General features: G+C 42.6%; 1 long non-coding RNA gene across 1 annotated transcript; it reads left to right on the plus strand.

Moving 5' to 3' along the window:
- Positions 1 to 2,340: 2,340 nt before the first annotated feature.
- Positions 2,341 to 3,021, plus strand: LOC147982983 (uncharacterized). Its single transcript, XR_015614915.1, has 3 exons — positions 2,341 to 2,599; positions 2,709 to 2,766; positions 2,852 to 3,021. It is a non-coding gene; the product is annotated as an uncharacterized LOC147982983 (long non-coding RNA).
- Positions 3,022 to 19,489: the final 16,468 nt, after the last annotated feature.

A 19,489-nucleotide genomic window follows, 5' to 3' on the forward strand; every position in this document is an offset into this window, starting at 1 on the left:
CCCCCTGGCCTTCATCTTTGGCAGGTATTTTTCTTATTTTCTGAAAAGTGGCTCCGTGAAGTTTCAGTTCATTCCGAGAACGTTTGCTCCTGCACATAAATAACACCATGGTAATTCTGCTGAAAACAGCGTCAGTCCGGGTTAGTTCCATTCAAATCATGCAAGTTAGAGTCCAAAACAAGGGCAAAAGTGTTTGGAAAAGTCGATACGTTGGAGACGTATCAACTCCCCGAAGCTTAAACCGTTGCTTGTCCTCAAGCAATTCAGTTGATAAACTGAAAGTGATAGAGAAAAACTTTTACAAACTCTGTTTGCTCTTGTTGTTGTAAATATGTAAAGCCAGCATTCAAGTTTTCAGCAAAGATTATAACTAACCACATTCACAATAACACATAGGTCTCAAGTTTACTCATATCAGTGGCATAATCAACTAGCGAGCCATAATAATAAATCTCGGATGACAACACTTTCTCAAAACAATCATAATATGATATAACAAGATGGTATCTCGCTAGCCCTTTCTGAGACCGCAAAACATAAATGCAGAGCACCTTTAAAGACCAAGGACTGACTAGACATTGTAATTCATGGTAAAAGAGATCCAGTCAAGTCATACTCAATGTAAACTAACAGTAATGAATGCAAATGATAGCGGTGCTCTCCAACTGGTGATTTTTAATAAGAGGTGATGACTCAGCATAAAAGTAAATAGATAGGCCCTTCGCAGAGGGAAGCAGGGATTTGTAGAGGTGCTAGAGCTCGGTTTTGAAACAGAGGTGAATAATATTTTGAGCGGTATACTTTCACTGTCAACATAACAACCAAGAGATGGCGATATCTTCCATGCTACACACATTATAGGTGGTTCCCAAACAGAATGGTAAAGTTTATACTCCCCTTTCCACCAACAAGCATCAATCCATGGCTTGCTCGAAACAACGAGTGCCTCCAATTAACAAGAGTCACAGGGGGAGTTTTGTTTGCAATTATTTTGATTTAGTTTGCATAAAGCATGGGACTGGGCATCCCGGTGACCAGCCATTTATCTCGTGAGTGAGGACCGGAGTCCACTCCTCTTGAGAATAACCCGCCTAACATGGAAGATACGGACAACCCTAATTGATACATGAGCTATTCGAGCATACAAAACAGGATATTTATTTGAAAGTTTAGAGTTTGGCACATACAAATTTACTTGGAACGGCAGGTAGATACCGTATATAGGTAGGTATAGTGGACTCATGTGGAATAACTTTGGGGTTTAAGGGATTTGGATGCACAAGCAGTATTCCCACTTAGTACAGGTGAAGGCTAGCAGAAGACTGTGGAGCGACCAGCTAGAGAGCGACAACAGTCATGAACATGCATTAAAATTAATCAACACCGAATGCAAGCATGAGTAGGATATAATCCACCATGAATATAAATATCGTGAAGGCTATGTTTATTTTGTTTCAACTACATGCGTGAACATGTGCCAAGTCAAGTCACGTAAATCATTCAGAGGAGGATACCACCCTATCATACCACATCATAGCCATTTTAATAGCATGTTGGCAAACAAGGTAAACCATTATAACTCATAGCTAATCAAGCATGGCACAAGAAACTATGATCTCTAGTTGTCATTGCAAAACATGTTTATTCATAATAGGCTGAATCAGGAACGATGAACTAATCATATTTACAAAAACAAAAGAGGTCGAGTTCATACCAGCTTTTCTCATCTCATCCAGTCCATCATATAACATCATAATTGCCTTTCACTTGCACGACCGAACGATGTGAATAATAATAATAGTGCACATGCATTGGACTAAGGTGGAATCTGCAAGCATTCAATAAACAGGAGAAGACAAGGCAATATGGGCTCTTCTGTTAGATCAACAATAATGCATATAAGAGCCACTTCAACAATTTAATTATGGTCTTCTCCTATCGCACTAGTAGAAAAAGGGTCAAACGTGAAGCACATTAGTGCCGGTTTGTATTTGAGCCGGCACTAATGTATACATTAGTGCCGGTTCCAACGGCTAGCCGGGCCGCTTTCATTAGTACCGGTTCGTGGCAAACCTTTAGCACCGGTTCGTGCCACGAACCGGTACTAATGAGAGTGGTGGCAGGTTGTTGTCAGACTAGGGCCCCTCCAGCCCCTTTAGTACCGGTTCTTGGCACGAACCGGTACTAAAGGTCGTCCTACATAAACCCTTCGTCCACCCGAGCTCGCTCTGTTCTTCCCCTTTCCCCTCTCCTCTCTGTTCTTCCCCTCTTCCTCTCGAGCTCATCACACATTTTGTCCAAAATTTGTCAAGATTTGAAGGCCCCCATCCATTCAAATGATCACAAAGGTTAGCAACTTTGTCCTTTCATCTCTCATTGCTAGATTAGCTCTTGCAATGCTTTATATAGTGATTAATTTTTGAGTTTAGTAATTTGGGAGGATATATATATATGTGCTAGCATTTGATTTATATGCAATTTGAGGTCAAAAATAACACTTAGTTTGCATATGTAGGTGTGGTTTACTTAGTGCCTTCTAAATCTCCGTCGTAACCACCGTCGGTCGCCCGCACCGTCCCGTCGCCGGCACCACCTTGTGGTGAGCCTCTTGTTCATGAAATTTTATATAAAAATTGATGTTTGTGTGATTTGGATATATAGTTACTCGTATAATTATCTTACCCGTACATTGTTTGTTATACATATAGTGCCATGGTTTTGATATCCGTCCCCGTCGGCCCTCGTCCTTGTTATGATTCGGATGTGGTATATATATTCTCTTTTAAAACTAGTTGCATTTCGTGTTTATGACAAATTATGCCCATCAAATTGACATAGAAATTTTTTCTAGGAGGTATGTGAACTGGAAATTCCAACCGACCCTATTGTCGAGAGGTTAAATTTAGTTGAAAGAGAAAACGAGTACTTGAAAGAAAAATTGAAAAGAATTGAGGGGGAGAAGATGGAATTGGAGTTGCATGTTGCCGATGTCGTCGATGATCACAAGATCAAGATGGAGAAAATGCGCTTGAAGATTAGAAAGATTAGAAAATATGCCATCGATAGTGAGGCTTGGTACCATTATGCTGTTGGATCCATTGTTACCTTAGTTGCGATCTTGATCATATTTGTTGTTGCATTTAAATGCTTTAGCTAGAGAGTTATTTGTTTGTTGCATTTAATTGTTGTATGAACTTTATGTATGAACTTGTATTAATTTGGTCTATTCGGTGTTGTGTAATGAAGATGAGCCGGCAATGGATGTACGATGACCGTTGCTCTCCCCAGTTCGTTGAGGGCGTGCATACTTTTCTGCTTGCGGCTGAGGCAAACAAGTGGGCGGATGGTTTTTTGCCTTGTCCATGTGCTCGCTGTAAGATTGGTCACAATTACTCTACGTCAAGAACCATTCACGTCCACCTGTTTAAGTCCGGTTTCATGCCCCACTATAATGTTTGGACCAAGCACGGAGAAAGAGGGGTTATGATGGAAGACAATGAAGAAGAAGAGGATGACGACAACTATCCTGGCCATGGGTTCCCTGAATACGATGATACAACAATGGGGGAAGAAGCTGGGCCGGTAATGCAGGAAGAAGCTGAGCCGGCAATGCGGGAAGAAGCTGAAGAAGAGGCATCAGATGAGCCCGTTGATGATCTAGGTCGGGCCATTGCCGATGCAAAGAGAAACTGCGCAAGTGATTTGGAGAAGAAGAAGTTGCAGCGCATGTTAGAGGATCACAAAAAATTGTTGTACCCGAATTGCGTAGGTGACAAGAAAAAGCTGGGCACCACACTGGAATTGCTGCAATGGAAGGCAGAGAATGGTGTGTCTGACAAGGGATTTGGAAAGTTGCTGGTAATGATAAAGGATATGCTTCCAAAGGACAACGAATTGCCCGAGAGTACGTACGAAGCAAAGAAGGCTGTCTGCCCTCTAGGGTTAGAGGTGCAGAAGATACATGCATGCCCTAATGATTGCATCCTCTACCACGGTGAGTACGAGGATTTGAACGCTTGCCCGGTATGTGGTGCATTGTGCTATAAGATCAGCCGCGATGACCCTGGTGATGTCGAGGGCGAGCGCGCCAGGAAGAAGATTCCTGCCAAGGTGATGCGGTATGCTCCTATAATACCACGGTTGAAACGTTTGTTCCAAAACAAAGAGCATGCCAAGGCGATGCGATGGCACAGAGAAGACCGTAAGAAAGACGGAAAGTTGAGAGTACCCGCTGACGGGTCGCAGTGTAGAAAAATCGAAAGAAAGTACGGGAAGGAGTTTGCAGATGACGCAAGGAGCGTATGGTTTGGTCTAAGCGCAGATGGCATTAATCCTTTTGGGGAGCAGAGCAGCAACCATAGCACCTGGCCTGTGACTCTATGTTTGTATAACCTTCCTCCTTGGTTGTGCATGAAGCAGAAGTTCATTATGATGCCAGTGCTCATCCAAGGCCCTAAGCAACCCGGCAACGACATTGATGTGTACCTAAGGCCATTAGTTGAAGAACTCTTACAATTGTGGAATGGAACAGGTGTGCGTGCGTGGGATGAGCACATGGGGGAAGAATTTGACCTAAAGGCGTTGCTGTTCGTGACCATCAATGATTGGCCTGCTCTCAGTAACCTTTCAGGACAGACAAATAAGGGATACCGCGCATGCACGCACTGTTTGGACGATACCGACAGTATATATTTGGCTAATTGTAAGAAGAATGTGTACCTGGGACATCGTCGATTTCTTCCGAGCAGGCATCCCGTAAGAAAGAAAGGCAAGCATTTCAAAGGTGAGGCGGATCACCGGACGAAGCCTCGCCACCGTACTGGTGCTGATGTACATGATATGGTCAAGGATTTGAAGGTGGTCTTTGGAAAGGGTCCTGGTGGACAACCTGTTCTGAATGACGCTGACGGACGCGCACCCATGTGGAAGAAGAAATCTATATTTTGGGACCTTCCCTATTGGAAAGACCTAGAGGTCCGCTCCGCAATCGACGTGATGCACGTGACGAAGAATCTTTGTGTGACCCTGCTTGGCTTCTTGGGCGTGTATGGGAAGACATACATCAGGGTCACGAAGATACACCTGAGGCACGAGAGGACCAGCAACGTATGCACGGAAAAGATGACATACGTCAGGGTCATGCAAGCTACGCTCTTACCAAAGAAGAGAAGGAAATCTTCTTTGAATGCCTGCTCAGTATTAAGGTACCGTCTGGCTTCTCGTCAAATATAAAGGGAATAATAAACATGGCAGAGAAAAAATTCCAGAACCTAAAGTCTCATGACTGCCACGTGATTATGACGCAACTGCTTCCGGTTGCATTGAGGGGGCTTCTACCGGAAAACGTTCAATTAGCCATTGTGAAGCTATGTGCATTTCTCAATGCAATCTCTCAGAAGGTAATCGATCCAGAAATCATACCAAGGTTAGAGAATGATTTGGTGCAATGTCTTGTCAGTTTCGAGTTGGTGTTCCCACCATCCTTCTTCAACATCATGACACACGTCCTAGTTCACCTGTGCGAAGAGATTAACGTTTTGGGTCCTGTATTTCTACACAACATGTTCCCCTTTGAGAGGTTCATGGGAGTCTTAAAGAAATATGTTCATAACCGTGCTAGGCCAGAACGAAGCATCTCCAAGGGCCGTCAAAATGAGGAGGTCATTGAGTTTTGTATTGACTTTATTCCTGACCTTAAGCCGATTGGTGTTCCTGAATCGCGGCATAAGGGCGGACTGGATGGAAAAGGCACGCTAGGAGGGGAACAAATAATATGTATGGACGGACATTCTCTCATTGAAGCACACTACACAGTTCTACAGAATTCCGCCTTGGTGGCTCCGTATATGGATGAACACAAGAATTTGCTACGCTCCAAACACCCGGAGCGGTCTGATGACTGGATTACACGTGAACAAACCAGGAGTTTCGCCAGCTAGTTGCAGACACGTACCATGCATGACACCTCTATTGAAGATGACCTGTACTTGCTGCCCCAGTTACCATCTTCGAATATAATGACTTTCAAAGGGTACGAGATAAATTGTAATACATTTTACACGATCGCCCAAGATAAGAAGAGCACCAACCAAAACAGTGGTGTCCGCTTTGATGCAGAAACCAAGACGGGAAAGGAAACATGTTATTGTTATATACAGGACATATGGGAACTTGACTATCGACGTGGTTTGAAGGTCCCTTTGTTTCGGTGCAAATGGGTCAATATGACACGAGGCGGGGTAACGGAAGACCCGCAGTATGGAATGACAACAATGGATCTCAACAAGCTTGCGTATGCAGACGAACCATTCGTCCTAGCCAATGATGTGGCACAGGTTTTCTATGTGAAGGACATGTCTACCAAGCCAAGAAAAAGAAAAGATAAGGAAGCGCATGCATCGTACGATGAGCCAAAGCGGCACATAGTTCTTTCTGGGAAGAGAAACATCATGGGAGTGGATGACAAGACAGACAAGTCAGAAGATTATGAAAAGTTTGATGAAATTGCTCCATTCACAGTGAATATTGACCTGAGCATCCCGTTAAATGATGAAGATTTTCCATGGTTACGGCGCAAAGGGACACACGCGAAGAAAAAGTTTCACACCCAAAGATCTGGGATGTGATCGGCTTCACTATCATCACTTTCTTCTGTGTTTCACACCCAGAAGGGAATCTCTGTAATAGTTAGGGTAGTTAATTATGTGTTTTGGCATTTGAAACACGAAGAAATTTTATGTGCAAACAAATTCTTTCATACCTTTACTGATTTTTAAAGTTAAGTTATTCACAAACTAGTGATTCACACTAATTTCAAATAATTCAAAATTTAAACTATTCAAATTTGAAAACTACGAGCACTAACAGAAAGTTTGTAATTTTTTGTACCTAAAGCAAAAATATTCACAAAGAAACTCTAAATACACAAAAAAACAACTCAAAAATAAATAAAGCAAAAAAATTAAAAAAAGCCCGCCTACTAGGCCAGAGCGGCCGGCATACGACTAGAAACCCAACCTGTTGTTGGGCCAGGATGCAGGCCCGCAAAGGCCCAGTAGGCCAACAGGGCAGCACAGAACATGTAGGCCCAGTAGGCCTGCTTTGGAGAGGAGCTCGAGAGAGCTACCGCACGGGGGTTTATAAACCAGTGCGGTCGCCCCTCGGCTAGCGAGGTGATACTAAACTTGCCGCACCGCACCTACGCCAGCGCACCCCCTTTAGTACCGGGTCGTGGCACCAACCGGTACTAAAGGGGGGGCCTTTAGTACCGGTTGGAGCCACCACCCGGTACTAAAGGGGGTCGCTTCCCGCCGCTTGGCCTGGCCAAACCAGGCCTTTAGTACCGGTTGGTTGCTCCAACCGGTACTAAAGGCCCCTCCTATATAAACAACACTTATGAAAATTTCAGTTTCTCATCTGCTTCTTCTCCTCTGCACCATCGCCCGCCGCCCCCGTACGTCTCCATCCCTCGTCGCCGCCCCATCCCCGTCGTCGCCGCCCCGTCGTCCCCGTCGTCACCGCTGCCCCGTCCCGTGTCGTCCCCGTCCCCGTCGTCGCCGCCCCATACGTCCCCGTCGTCGTCGCCGCCCCGGCCCGTACGTCCCCGTCCCCGTCATCGCCGCCCCGTCCCTGTCCCCGTCGTCGTCATCCCCTTCGTCGCCGCGCCCGTCGCCGTCCCCGTCGCCGCCCCCCGTCGCCTCTCGCCTCGCCGGTGAGCGCACACACACACATACATTTTTTTTAGTTATACAAATAGTTAGAATTTTTTTTGTTTTTTAGAAATTGTTAGAAATTTTTCTGTTTTTTAGAAATTTTTCTGTGTTTTACAAATAGTTAGAAATGTTAGAATTGTTAGAATAGTTAGAAATGTTAGAATTGTTAGAATAGTTAGAAATGTTAGAATTGTTAGAAATTTTTCTGTTTTTTAGTTATAGAAATAGTTATAAAAAAGTTAGAATTGTTAGAAATTTTTCTATTTTTTAGAAATTGTTAGAAATTTTTCTGTTTTTTAGAAATGGTTAGAAATGTTAGAATTGTTAGAATAGTTAGAAATGTTAGAATTGTTAGAATAGTTAGAAATGTTAGAATTGTTAGAAATCTTTCTGTTTTTTAGTTATAGAAATAGTTATAAAAAAGTTAGAATTGTTAGAAATTTTTCTGATTTTTAGTTATAGAAATAGTTATAAAAAAGTTAGAAATTTTTTGTTTTTTTTAGTTCTAGAAATATTAGAAATGTTATAGAAATGTTAGTTATATAGAAATGTTAGAAATTTTAGTTATCAAAATCCAATCATTAAAAAAATGTTACTTTTTGCGGGCATATAGCTAGTATTTGTTCTCGACGATGCCCGGCTCGCATCCTCGCCGTCGACCTGTCCGCGACGACGTTCGACTGACCCATGTCCGGGACTGGGCTCCGCCGGGCTGGCACTGGGAGGTGCTTCCTGGAGGGGCGCGCCGCTTGATGAGGAACCCGGCCCCGGGTCCCGTTGTCGACCCTGATCTCATTTGGTGGCGTTCGCGTGGGCCAGTTTCGGTGCGGAGGGAGCCGGCCCCGCCGGAGGTGGTACGTCGCCGTGTCAGGGAGGAGGACGAGCACGTCCATCGCTACATGGTTGCGTTAGAGGGCAGCATGTTCTCCAATACCTGGCAGTTTCTTCAGGGATCTCACTTCAGCTATGATCCTTTGAGGGTTCCTTCTCTTTGGGTGTCCACCGCCCGCGCCGCAGGAACTGCGAGTGTCCTAGATTCTTCTGTAGTATTCGATCTTTATTAGCTACCTAGCCAGTGATGTACTCGATATATAATATTCAAGACGATGTATTCGAGATTATATATTATTCGAGATGATGTATTCGAGATTATATCTATTATTCGAGACGATGTATTCGAAATTATATCTATTATTCGAGACGATGTAATTTGAATACTAAATTGTTTTATATTTCTTTTGGCATAGGTAAATAAAAGCTATGGCGGACAATACCGACAGAGAGGGAGAACAGACCATGTTCGATATAATACGCGGGCCAGATGATGATCAGAATGAAGAAGATTATGACGGCTCCGAATTTCTAAACAACACCGGAGAGGGTGATATGATATTCGATCGCGACGACCGAATTGATGAAGTCATGAACTACGATTATGACAACACCGGAGAGGTATATATATTTATATAAGCAGGCATCTGGTGATCATCACATGTTTTAAATTAGTTGAAGATATATTAACGAATCAATCTTTCTTCTTTCAGCCATCCGGATCGAGCAAATCTTCAGGCAACAGGACGAAACGAGGCCCGAACAAAAAGTTGAAGGAGGGCGTAAAGTATAATATCGAGGCAATCAAACCTAATGGCAAACCATTAGCGCCTAAGAAGATTGCGGACAAGTTCGTTCGTCAGTGCGGAGTTCTTGTGAAGGACCAACTCCCGATCTCCCTTCAAGAATGGAGAGAGCCAGCAAAGCCACGTCCAGATCTTACTTTTGTCGACGACAGACAAAAAAGTCTGCTTTGGGATACTCTCATGGAACATTTCACCCTACCAGATCATTTCACAGAAGCAGATGTGCAGAAAGTCAAGGACGCTGCTCTTAGGAAGATGGCGGTTGCATTCAAGAACCACAAGAATCGTGAATGGTACAAGTACGTCAAGGGAGGAAGGAAGACTCCAGCATTCTAGGGAACACTAGAGAATCAAAGTGCTCATTGGGACGATTTCGTGAAATTCAAGGATTCAGAATTATCTAAGGAACGGTCAAGAATAAACAAGGCCAATGCCGCAAAAAAGGATAAGTTCCATAAGCTGGGGCCAGGTGGCTATGCGGTGGGAATGCCTAAGTGGGATAAGTCTGAGAAAGAGATGATGGATGCAAGTGTCACTCCAGAAACATTGAGCTGGCCCCCCAGGTGCAGGACTTGGTTCTATGCGCATGGGGGGGAGTTGGACCCGAAGACAGGCAAAGTTTCCAAGAAGGCATGTCTGGACGGAGCCGAAGATAAGCTACTTGTTGCAATAGAAGAGGCTCGATCCAGGTTGTTCAAGCCCAACAGAGAGAACGACGAGCTTACGCGTGCCCTGGGAAATCCTGAACACCCAGGAAGAACACGAGGCATGGGCGCTATTCCGTGGTATGAGCGGTTTTCAGACTGGAATGCCGACTACAGAACCCGTGCGAGAAAGAAGATTGCGGAGGAGAAGAAGAGGAAGATGGAGGAGGAGCAGAGGAAGCTCGACTATGAACGCCTTCAAGGCCTAGAATCAGCGCACGCGGACTTGGCAATCAAATTCCAGCGGCACCAGGAGCAGATCGACTCACTTAGCCAGCAAAGGGGGTCTCAGCAGCTGCAGCAGCTAGCGGATGATCCAGCATTGGATACCACCGCCCCATCCATGCCGAGAAGCAGCGTGGGTTCTGCCCTGTTTGACGCAATGCTGGATAGATACCCCGTGGATGACATCGCGGAGAACACTAACTGCGAGCTACACTTCAAAATTAAGAACATATCCTTGAAGGTGTCGGACGGCGTTGCTTATACAAATTCCCCCGATGCAACCTTCCATTGCAACCCGATTCCAGCAGGCTATGCTCGTGTCGTGGTTGATGAGGTGGTGGACCAATATTCGGGGCTAGAGCTTGACATTCCTGGAGGTGATGAGGAGCACACACTCGGAGATGCCAAACATCGTATCATCCTATGGAGAAAGGATTGCATCATCTTTCGAAGGCCACCAACACCGCGTCACCCGACTCCTCGTCGAAGTCCGCCACCGAGTCAGCAGACTCCCGCTCCTCCAAGTCCACCAACGCGTGAGGCCACTCCTCCTCCTCCAAGTCCGGCAAAGTGTCAGGACACTCCTCCTCCAAGTCCGACACAGCGTCAGACGTCCACTCCTCCTCCAAGTCCGGCACAACCTCAGGCCACTTCAAGTCCGGCACAGCTTCAGGCCACTCCTCCTCGTCCAACTCAGCCCCGTCAGCCGTCTTCGCCGCCTCAGCAATCGCAGAAGAGACACCCCGCAGCTATGGTGCGTAGCGGTACGAGTCGAGGTCATAGTACAGGAAGTACAGGCGGAGGCAAGCGATATAAATATGGTCCAAACCTCACTACTCCTCTTCCTGAGAGGGCTTACGACAGGACCGAGGAGCAAACCAATGCCATAGTGCAGGCAGAAGTCGATGCCCATTTTGGACCGAAACCGCCACCGCCGCCAAGGGAGAAAGTGCCTGTGGAAGTAGTTGACCACTTCATTCATATGGCTCAACCACCAGCTCCTAAGCCTGTTGACACAGACTATGAGCGCCACATCAGGAAGTTACATCGACAACGTCTACAGAAGAAGGCGAGCTCGAGCTCGAGCAAACAACAAGCAGCTGTCAAAAAATGCGGGAAAACCGTTGCCCAGCTGGGAGAACAGGTGGCGCAATCGATCCCCTCGCTTGTAGTGCCGCGAACAACACGTGACAGTACGCGCGCCCAATATTATTATGGGCAAACAGTTTACGTTCCCGAGGTGGGCGATGTGGTAATAACCCAGGAGCATATAATGCAGGCTAAAACTCTCAAAATCACTGTTGGACAACTCCTCGAGATCAAGGACATGCCTGTGCTTACAGAGGAGGAAATAAAACGGAAATATGCCCGGGGCCAACCTTTGGTCAAGCCAGAAGAGGTCAAGAAGCTCCCAACGAGAATGTATGAATTGCATCAATGGTACATGGACATTACCAAGAGATCCGATCGACAGTCCCTCATGGTGCAAGTCAAGAAGGATCATTACTACCATGAGAAACCTGTGACCGTTGAGTATTCTGAACTGTTTCAGTTATACAATCAAGACGCACTCGACAAATCTATCGTCAGTTGCTATTGTCTGTAAGTGATTTCTTTTTGTAATTTAAGTCTCAAGCTAGCTGTAGTGATCCTTTTGATCAATCATTACTTGTAATTATCCTCACTATATTCTTTTCTGTGGTATTATGCAGGATGAAGATGTATGAAATGAGAAAAGGTGGACGCTATGGCATTGGGTTCATTGACCCAAACACCGTTAATGAATACACATGGAAAATGAACAAGCATCATGAAAAGCAGGTAGAGGACAGCATGCTAGAGTTCTTGAAGCGCCTCAAATACAATGAAGATATACTACTTCCTTACAACTTCCAGTGAGTCACACTTTCTTGTACTACAAATTCTCTGTTTTTGCCTACTAGCTAGCTACATGTTTTTTCTTACATATGCCCGCTTAATTAAGACATGCAAACGTGTGTGCAGGCAGATTTCACCGGATCTTGTGTATCATTAAAGTTGACGCCGGAACAGTTGAAATACTGGACTCGCTACTCAAAGCAAATAGTGACTATAACATCTTGTTTGGGATAGTCAACAGGTAATTTCAATCATTATTAACTATATATCTCGGCCTATTTAGTTCGTCATTTCATGATATGAACTATTTAATAACCCCTTTATTCATTTTCTTTGTCGGCGGGCAGGGCTTGGGCAAGGTTCATCAGCGTCACGGAAGGCGAATGGAAACGACAACTGAAATGGTTTCGACCCAAGGTAAGTAATTAAGTAGTACTAGCTAGCTAGCTAGCTGCCATCTCTTTAATTATCATGCTTGATTAATTATTATCTGATCAAATTAAATTCCATTCTCGTAATAAAGGCCCTGAAGCAGGCGCAGGGGACTAATCTGTGTGCATTCTGCGTTTGCGAGAACATTCGCATGATGGCGTCCGAAAGGAGCAGATCTCAAAGACAGGAATGGGTACGCTTGTCAGAACACTATTCACAATTTTTACACCATTATCGATATCTAGTCACACAACTAATACACATGCATATTGATCTCCTTCTTAACAGTTCAAAGAGGTGCGGGACAAGCTCCTAGAAACGGAGCGCGTAGAAGCACTTCAAGAGGAAATAGCGGGATTTTTGCTCGACCAGGTCATAAATCCGAAGGGAGAATACTATTACCCGCTACCGCCCCCATCGACCAGGTCATGAACCACTTCCAATTGTCATCGTGCTCCGAAGGCACCAATTAGGCTAATGCCACTGGCTCCGAAGGCAACATGCATATGTAGGAGAAATTGTATATAGCTATACATGTGTGTATGTGTGAATTAATATGGTGGTTTGTGAGACATTGATGATATATATATATGATTGGTTCTACTAGAAATTCTATTTATATATATATATATATGCATAACGTGTACAATGTGTAGTATCGTAAAATACCAGCAAACGAAAAAGAATTAAAATGGAAAACACAAAATTAAATGAAAAAGAAATCATAAAACCAAAAAAACCCCAAACATTTTAGTACCGGTTGGTGTTACCAACCGGTACTAAAGGGCTCCCGGCCCCCGGAGTTGGCTCGTGCCACGTGGTTGCCCTTTAGCACCGGTTCGTGCTGAACCGGTACTAAAGTGGGGGGGCCTTTAGTGACCACACTTTAGTGCCGGTTATGGAACCGGCACTAAAGGGCCTTACGAACCGGTGCTATTGCCCGGTTCTGCACTAGTGTCGACCCCCAAAGAAAAGAAAAGAAATAAAACTATTTACACGGGAAAGCTCCCAACAAGCAAAAGAAGAATAGGAAATGTTTTGGGTTTTCTTTTTAATTACTTCTACAAGCATGGAAAGTAAATTAATTAAAAGCTACACTTATTTTTTTTGTTTTTTTCTTAAGGTTTATTAAACACACAAGAAGAAAGCATAAAAAGGAAAAAAACTAGCATGGATGATACAATGAAAAAGTATGAGCACCGACATCTAGCAATGAGTGTGTGAACATAAATGTAATGTATGTGGGAAATACGTACTCCCCCAAGCTTAGGCTTTTAGTCTAAGTTGGTCTATGGCCACGGCTGGCCTGGCGGATATCCATAATAGTAGTTGGGGTCGTACCGCGAGGAAGAAGAGGAAGACTCAGCTTGCCACTGGCTGACAATCATCTCCGGATCCCACTGGTAATTAGACTATCGTGAATGATCAATTTGTGGTTCCGGCTCTGGCTCCTCAGTTGGTGCAGGGTTCCGGTAGGCGTGAATAGCCTTCAATGGAACAAGGTACATGCCTACAGACAAATCAAACAAAGAAGGAGCAGGAAGGATAATAGTCTCAGGATGATGTTTGTTAAAGAACAATTGATATTTAAGTTCTCCTTTCCTATTCTTAACAATAAAATCATGTGCCACCATACTTTTATAATCTAGATAAACACGAGGCATCACTTTTTCTTCCTTCTCAGAATGCCTAATAGGTATGTTAAAATGTGGAGCTAGGCGTGAGGCATAGATGCCTCCAAAGATGGGACCCTTGGTACGGTTCAGACTTAACCGTTTGGCAATAATGCCGCCCATACTAAAAGTGTTATCACCGTATACACCTTGGAGCAAAATAATAATATCAGGGATACTAAGGTTTCCACAGTTTTCGCGACGAATTAAACAACGACTAGCAAATAATGCAAAGTAACGTAAAACAGGAAAATGTATGCTAGTGATTCGTGCATCAGAAACCTTCCTTGTTTCCCCTACAGTGATAGTATCAACAAACCCCTCCACATCATCACGATGTGGTTCTTCTGTCTTGCCCTCAAAAGGGACTAAACAAATCCGACAAAAATCATAAAGTGACATCTCCTTATGCTCATCATATAAATGAAACTCCACTGTAGGTGGTGAGTTCCTAGAATGAAAATGAAAGTTTTGCACAAAGGTATTTGTGAGTAAGAGATACTGATCACATTGGTCATGGAGGAAAGCGGTGAGGCCTGCATTATGAGCCAATTCATGAAAATCTTCATAAATCCCGGCTGCTCTCAAGAACTCCTCGGAAGGCTATTCACACGCCCGAACCTCCGCGGTGCGAGGCAGATTATACTTAGGCTTTGGTGCCTTTTCCTTCGAGCTTTGGCTCGATGAGCCCCTCAAAAGTCTCCTCATCATTTTCTGAAAAATTCTGAAATTTTTAGTAACTTCAAAATAAAAGTAAACCAAACTCAATAATATTGATAGCAACTACTCCCACAGGTGCCTAGGGCCTATATCATGCATCAAAACTACTTTTGACCATATAAATTTGACATGCAAGCTCAAGAACAGGGTCACCTAAGAAACACAAATTTGCAATGAATAACGCACTAGAACAAAAACTAATTGGACCAATGGAGGAGTCACATACCAAGGAACAATCTCCCCAAGCAGTTTTGTGAGAGGTGCTTTGAGCAAGGAGATCGAAATGGCAGCAAAACGAGCTAGGACTAGGGTTTGAGCTTGTTATTCGTGTTTGTGGGAGGAAGATGAAGTGTGTGGGTGCAGGAATAAGTGGAGGAGGGCCACCATGGGCCCACGAGGCAGGGGGCACGCCCTAGAGGGGTGGTCGCGCTCTCCACCCTCGTGGGCATGTGGTTGACCCCCTGGTGTGTTCTCAGTTCCATAAATCCTCAAATATTCTAGAAAAAATCATATTTAAATTTTAGGGCATTTGGAGAACTTTTATTTTTGAGGTATTTTTATATTGCACGGATAATCGGATAATAGACAGAGAAATATTTATTTTAATTTTATTTAATATAAATAACAGAAAGTAAAAGTGGGGCACAGAAGGTTGTGCCTTCTAGTTTCATCCATCTCATGATCATCAAAAGGAATCCACTAACAAGGTTGATCAAGTCTTGTTAACGAACTCATTCCGAATAACATGGGACCGGAGAAATTTCGAATAACACTATGTTACCTCAATGGGGATATGCACATCCCCAATAATAAGAATATCATATTTCTTCTTGACAGTAGGAAGAGGAAATTCAAAACCTCCAAATATAATTGATGGAATTCTTCCAATAGAGTTGATACTATGAACTTGAGGTTGTTTCCTCGGAAAGTGTACCGTATGCTCATTACCATTAACATGAAAAGTGACATTGCCTTTAGTGCAATCAATAACAGCCCTTGCAGTATTCAAAAAGGTTCTTCCAAGAATAATATACATATTATCGTCCTCGGGAATATCAAGAATAACAAAGTCCATTAAAATAGTAACGTTTCCAACTACAACAGGCACATCCTACAAATACTGACAGGTATAACAGTTGATTTATCAGCCATTTGCAAAGATATTTCAGTAGGTGTCAACTTATTCAAATCAAGTCTATGATATAAAGAGAGAGGCATAACATTAACACCGGCTCCAAGATCACATAAAGCAGTTTTAACATAGTTTCTTTTAATGGAGCATGGTATAGTGGGTACTCCTGGATCTCCAAGTTTCTTTGGTATTCCACCCTTAAAAGTATAATTAGCAAGCATGATGGAAATTTCAGCTTCCGGTATCTTTCTTTTATTTGTAATAATATCTTTCATGTACTTAGCATAAGGATTGGTTTTAAGCATATCAGTTAATCGCATACGCAAAAATATAGGTCTAATCATTTCAGCAAAGCGCTCAAAATCCTCATCATCCTTTTTCTTGGATGGTTTGGGAGGAAAAGGCATGGGTTTCTGAACCCATGGTTCTCTTTCTTTACAATTTTTCCTAGCAACAAAATCTTTCTTATCATAACGTTGATTCTTTGATTGTGGGTTATCAAGATCAACAGCAGGTTCAATTTCTATGTCATTATCATTACTAGGTTGAGCATCATTATGAACATTATCATTAACATTACCACTAGTTTCAGGTTCATTACCAGATTGAGTTTCAGCATCAGAAATAGAAATATCATTTGGATTCTCAGGTGTTTCAACAATAGGATCACTAGAAGCATGCAAAGTCCTATCATTTTTCTTTTTCTTCTTTTTAGAAGAACTAGGTAGATCCATATTATTTCTCTGAGAATCTTGCTCAATTCTCTTAGGGTGGCCTTCAGGATACAAAGGTTCCTGAGTCATTCTACCAGTTCTAGTAGCCACTCTAACAACATAATCATTATCTTTACTATTCAATTAATTGAGAAAATCATTTTGAGCTTTAAGTACTTGTTCTACTTGAGTGGTAACCATAGAAGCATGTTTACTAATAAGTTTAAGTTCACCTTTAACATTGGCCATATAATCTCCTAAGTGTTCAAGCATATTTGAATTGTTTTTCAATTGTCTACCAAAATAAGCATTAAAGTCTTCTTGCTTAGCCATAAATTTATCAAACTCATCTAAGCATGGGCTAGCAAATTTAGTAAATGGGATTACAGCTTTATCATATCTATAGAGAGAATTTACCTTTACTACCTGTGTTGGGTTATCAAGACCATGAGTCTCTTCAATAGGTAAGGTATTAAGATTATATGTTTCTTCAACAGGCGGTGAATTAAGACCATGTATTTCTTCAATAGGAGGTAAATTCTTAACATCTTCAGCTTTAATACATTTTTCTTTCATAGATTTCTTTGCCTCTTGCATATCTTCAGGACTGAGAAATAGAATACCCCTCTTCTTCGGAGTTGGTTTAGGAATAGGCTCAGGAATTGGCTCCGGAGTTGTCCAATTATTTTCATTTGTCAACATATTATTCAATAGAATTTCAGCTTCATCCGGTGTTCTTTCCCTGAAAACAGAACCAACACAACTATCCAGGTAATCTCTGGAGGCATCGGTTAGTCCATTATAAAAGATATCAAGTATTTCATTTTTCTTAAGAGGATGATCAGGCAAAGCATTAAGTAATTGGAGAAGCCTCCCCCAAGCTCGTGGGAGACTATCTTCTTCAATTTTCACAAAAATATATATATCCCTTAAACTAGCTTGTTTCTTATGAGCAGGGAAATATTTAGCAGAGAAGTAATAAATCATATCCTCGGGACTACGCACACAACTAGGATCAAGAGAATTAAACCATATCTTAGCATCACCCTTTAATGAGAACAGAAATATTTTAAGGATATAAAAGTAGCGAGTTCTCTCATCTTTAGTGAACAGGGTAGCTATATCATTCAATTTAGTAAGATGTGCCGCAATAGTTTCAGATTCATAACCATGAAAAGGATCAGATTCAACCAAAGTAATTATATCAGGATCAACAGAGAATTCATAATCCTTATCAGTATCAAAGATAGGTGAAGTAGCAAAAGCAAGGTCAGGTTTCATTCTAGCATTTAAAGATTTCTTACTCCATTTAGCTAATAATCTTTTGAGTTCAGTTCTATTTTGGCACGCTAAAATAGCTAAAGAAGCTTATTGATCAAACACATAACCCTTAGGGATAACAAGTGATTCTTCATCATCACTTTCATCAGTATCATAAGATTCAATATTTTCAATCTCTCTAGCCCTAGCAAGTTGTTCATCAAGAAAATCACTAAGTGGCATAGTAGTATCAGGCATAGAGGTAGTTTCATCATAAGTATCATGCATAGCAGAAGTGGCATCATCAATATATATCAGAACGAATAGCAGAAGCAGTAGTAGGTGTCGCAAGCTTACTCAAAACAGAAGGTGAATCAAGTGCAGAGCTAGATGGCAGTTCCTTACCTCCCCTCGTAGTTGAGGGATATATCTTGGTTTTTGGATCTCTCAAGTTCTTCATAATGATAAGCATATATATATATATATATCCCAAGTGACTCAAAGAATAGAACTATGCTCCCCGGCAACGGCGCCAGAAAATAGTCTTGATAACCCACAAGTATAGGGGATCGCAACAGTTTTCGAGGGTAGAGTATTCAACCCAAATTTATTGATTCGACACAAGGGGAGACAAAGAATATTCTCAAGTATTAGCAGCTGAGTTGTCAATTCAACCACACCTGGAAACTTAATATCTGCAGCAAATTATTTAGTAGCAAAGTAATATGATAGTAGTGATAACGGTAACAAAAGGTGACAGCAGTAAAAGTAATGTTTTTGGTATTTTGTAGTGATGATAGCAATAGCAACGGGAAAGTAAATAAGCGAAGAACAACATCTGGAAAGCTCGTAGGCAATGGATCAGTGATGGAGAATTATGCCGGATGCGGTACATCATGTAATAGTCATAACCTAGGGTGACACAGAACTAGCTCCAGTTCATTGATATAATGTAGGCATGTATTTCGAATATAGTCATACGTGCTTATGGAAAAGAACTTGCATGACATCTTTTGTCCTACCCTCCCGTGGCAGCGGGGTCCTTACAGAAACTAAGGGATATTAAGGCCTCCTTTTAATAGAGAACCGGAACAAAGCATTAACACATAGTGAATAAATGAACTCCTCAAACTACGGTCATCACCGGTAAGTATCCTGATTATTGTCATTTCGGGGTTAACGGATCATAACACATAATAGGTGACTATAGACTTGCAAGATAGGATCAAGAACACTCTTATATTGATGAAAACATAATAGGTTCAGATCTGAAATCATGGCCCTCGGGCCCTAGTGACAAGCATTAAGCATAGTAAAGTCATAGCAACATCAATCTCAGAACATAGTGGACACTAGGGATCAAACCCTAACAAAACTAACTCGATTACATGATAGATCCCATC

Source organism: Triticum urartu, chromosome 2A, assembly GCF_056163025.1.
Source record: "Triticum urartu cultivar PI428250 chromosome 2A, HENAU_Tu73, whole genome shotgun sequence".
In the NCBI taxonomy this organism is placed as follows: domain Eukaryota; kingdom Viridiplantae; phylum Streptophyta; class Magnoliopsida; order Poales; family Poaceae; genus Triticum; species Triticum urartu.